This window comes from Periplaneta americana, chromosome 4 (genome assembly GCF_040183065.1).
Source record: "Periplaneta americana isolate PAMFEO1 chromosome 4, P.americana_PAMFEO1_priV1, whole genome shotgun sequence".
NCBI classification, from domain to species: Eukaryota; Metazoa; Arthropoda; class Insecta; order Blattodea; family Blattidae; genus Periplaneta; species Periplaneta americana.
Genome location: NC_091120.1, coordinates 10,153,511 through 10,157,763, shown reverse-complemented (window position 1 = coordinate 10,157,763; position 4,253 = coordinate 10,153,511).

Below are 4,253 nucleotides of genomic sequence, written 5' to 3'. Positions count from 1 at the left end.
AAAAAATCAACAAGATTCCAGACTCATCATAGACTGGGGAAAAAAAAAGACAGACGTATATCACGGCCTGCTCGAGTATAATAAACATAGAAAACATTTTAAAGCAACAATGTTGAAGATAGATATTTTTGTTTTGCAAATTTGCCGTCATTGAACAGAAACCAAGATGGAGATTTCATTGCAACTAATTAGAAATTCCTCTGTCAGGTATGTAATAAACGATCTCCGCACAAAATAATGTACGATACACGAGCGGTATGTTTTCTTTCAATTCTCGGAAATTAAAAAAGCTCAACTACGTTTCGCTTTTTCAAACTTTTCCTGGAACATGAAAACTTCAATATGCCGCTCTTGTAACGCATATTACTATTCTCACACTAGTTTATTAAACCTTGTCGGACTGTAAAGAAAACAACTATCGCAATGTACATATTTTATATGTTTTTCAATATTATAGTACTGGGAAATTTTAATTTTCCTACCAATTTTTTTTCTTTTGTTCTATTAAAATTATAGCACATAGCCTATTAACCTGTTGTACCTTATAGGATACTTTGTCAATTTAAGGGTTAAGATGCATCTACACGGTTAAACTTTTCTCTCAACTTTAAGCATTCAAAGAATGAATGCAAGATTGATATTTAATATTAATTTATTTATTTACGCAGTGAAGACGACTTTCAAAACGGCGCACCATGTAGACACAAAATCTTGTTGCATCTTAATTGAACGTACGTTTTAAACTTGATTATTTCAATATTCTTCCCAGATTGCAAGCATATGCACATTCTCGCTGTAGTGTGTAACGGGAGTAAGGCTGCATCTACACAGTTCAATTTCCGAAGGCATGTGTCCGAAATGTTATATATTGTGTAGGATAGAGTGAATCGTAAGTAATGTAATTAATTTCAGGTGTTATTCTTTGAGATATTTCAAACAAAATTTAATCATCCAACCAGAATAGAGGTATCGTGCGGTTAGCACCATGATTCCCCCCAGCCGTTATAGCTGGCTTTCGTAACCGGATTTCGCTACCTATCGTAGCTCCCCAAGTGCATCACGATCTGGGTGGGCACCGGTCCCATACACTGGCCGAAATTTCATGAGAAAATTTCTTCCCCCATGAGGACTCCAACCAGCGTGCATTTCATAACGCGAGTACTGGGCAGGATGCTTTAAACCAGGACGCCACGGCGCGGGACTTTTGCTTCCTTTCCGAGATAAAAAATTGTTTTATATGAAATATTTCGTAGCATGTTTTGCGAATGCCATTGACTCAATTCCCAATATGCTCAGTCAATTTAAGAGAGCAGTGTATTGTGATAATAAATGATTGAAAGAATTTCAATTTCGTTCTTTACATGTGCAGAAATTTGATCCGAACAAATGTAACTTTTCGTCCTGTAAAGGAATTTTAAAATGTAACATTTGTTCGGATCATATTTCTGTATATTTAAAGGACGAAAGTACGCAATTCTTTCAATTATTTATTATCATAATAAACTACTCTCTTAAACTGACTCAGCATATTGGGGATTGAATCACGCTATGAAATTTATTTATTTATTATTGCCAGTAAGTCTGAAATGAATACAAATTAATAAATAAAATGGAAGATAAACTAGCCCACTCCTGAATGAGTAAGACTCGTGCTCAGGAGGGGATTCCAATACAGACAAAAATAAAATTAAAATTGAGAGTGAATACAGATTAAATAGCGTTTAATATGTTTAAACCCAAACTATAAATACAATATAGATTTTTTTTTATTAATTTGGTGAGGATTCGTGGTTGAAATATTACTGGAATAAAATTTGTTTAATAATCTGGGACCTTGACTCATGCTATGATAAAAAGCTGCATTGGTTTTACATTTTGGTTCAGACAAACTCAGAGAATTCATACGAGTATTTTTAGTTCTATATTTATGTACGTATATACCTTTCAAAGTTATTAAAATTTCTATGAAAATATTTTAATAAAATGAAATAATACTTTTGTTTAATGTTGAAAACTTTGAAATGTTTAAACAACAATACATTTCGGTAATCTTTCTGCTTTTTTAAACAAATTTTTAATACTTTTTTCTGTAGTAAAATTAACGGATAAAGGTTGGATTTATAAGTTCCACCCCAAATGTTTAATAAAAAATATTTTTACCTCGGAAGGAAGCAGAAACGAGTAAAAAATATATTGAACTATTTTGTTTGAAATATCTCAAAGAAAACCCTCCTGAAATTAATGACATTACTTACCGTTATCTCTGTATAGTGTATGTTTAGTATATACCTGTATTTGCGTAATTTCTCAGCGTTATCTCATTGACAATTTTATTAATTCCGTCGCCATCAGCACCAAAGCGCCCATGAAAAGATCAGAGTGTTCCGGTACGTGAAAATGCCCATTTCGAACTCTGTGTAAGATCATCATATAATTCTGTAGACCAGCGTTTCTCAAACTATGGTCCGCGGACCATCTGTGGTCCTCGAGGTCTGCCCTTGTGGTCCTTCAAAAACGACGGAAGAAAAAATAAAATTCAAACGAATTGCGTATTTACTATAGCTGAAAATCTCACAGACTGGAAATGACATGACAATCGCCTTTCACTTTTTCTCCCAGTATTGACATTTAACGGAATTTATTACCCTACCTGTCTACCGACTTCCCACTCTACTCTCAACAACCAAAGAGGGATTTAAAGCACTATGAACATGGTGCTTCTCGCCGTCACTTCCTTGCAAATCTGGCGCCTGTAACCCATCCAGGGACCACCCGAATTCATAACAGAGGACCAAAGTACCTAATCTTTTCATGTACGTACGACTTTCTTAAGGAGAGAGGATGGTATTTTTTCGTGAAAATGAGTAAATTAAAAAAAATCTTTAAAATATTCTGTGATATGTGTGGAATGCATAGCATAACATTTTGTGGGTATTTGTGCCCTTATCGGATGTTGAGTCGCCATTTTTAAACTTCCTGCGTTATGGATTTTTAAATCACACGCCCGCTTTTATTCTTGTTTCCGGTAAATTAAATTTTCAAATTTTTTTTCTTTAAAATACCCTTTGATATGTGTGGAATGCATTGCATAACATTTTGTGGGTATTTGTGCCCTTATCGGATGTTGAGTCGCCATTTTTAAACTTCCTGCGTTATGGATTTTTAAATCACACGCCCGCTTTTATTGTTGTTTCCGGTAAATTAAATTTTCAAATTTTTTTTCTTTAAAATACCCTTTGATATGTGTGGAATGCATTGCATAACATTTTGTGGGTATTTGTGCCCTTATCGGATGTTGAGTCGCCATTTTTAAACTTCCTGCGTTATGGATTTTTAAATCACACGCCCGCTTTTATTCTTGTTTCCGGTAAATTAAATTTTCAAATTTTTTTTCTTTAAAATACCCTTTGATATGTGTGGAATGCATTGCATAACATTTTGTGGGTATTTGTGCCCTTATCGGATGTTGAGTCGCCATTTTTAAACTTCCTGCGTTATGGATTTTTAAATCACACGCCCGCTTTTATTCTTGTTTCCGGTAAATTAAATTTTCAAATTTTTTTTCTTTAAAATACCCTTTGATATGTGTGGAATGCATTGCATAACATTTTGTGGGTATTTGTGCCCTTATCGGATGTTGAGTCGCCATTTTTAAACTTCCTGCGTTATGGATTTTTAAATCACTCGCCCATTTTTATTGTAGTTTCCGGTAAATTAAATTTTCAAATTTTTTTTTCTTTAAAATACCCTTTGATATGTGTGGAATGCATTGCATAACATTTTGTGGGTATTTGTGCCCTTATCGGATGTTGAGTCGCCATTTTTAAACTCCTTGCGTTACGGATTTTTAAATCACTCGCCCACTTTTATTGTTGTTTCCGGTAAATCAAATTTTCAATTTTTTTTTCTTTAAAATACGCTTTGATATGTGTGGAATGCATTGCATAACATTTTGCGGGTATTTGTGCCCTTATCGGATGTTGAGACGTCATTTTTAAACTTCCTGCGCTATGGATTTTTAAATCACACGCCCTCTTTTATCGGTTTCAAGTAACTTCATTTTTTTTTTGCTACATTGCCAGACAAAAATGGATATAATTTGTGAACTATTAAAGATACATGCATGAAATTTAGAACACACATTCTTTAGACTGTTAGGAAACTTTACTTCGTAACAGAATTTTGTTAATTGAGTTCATTTTAAAAATACGTCCGTTTGTTTGCAAGAAAGGAAATCAGAAAATTGTTATTAA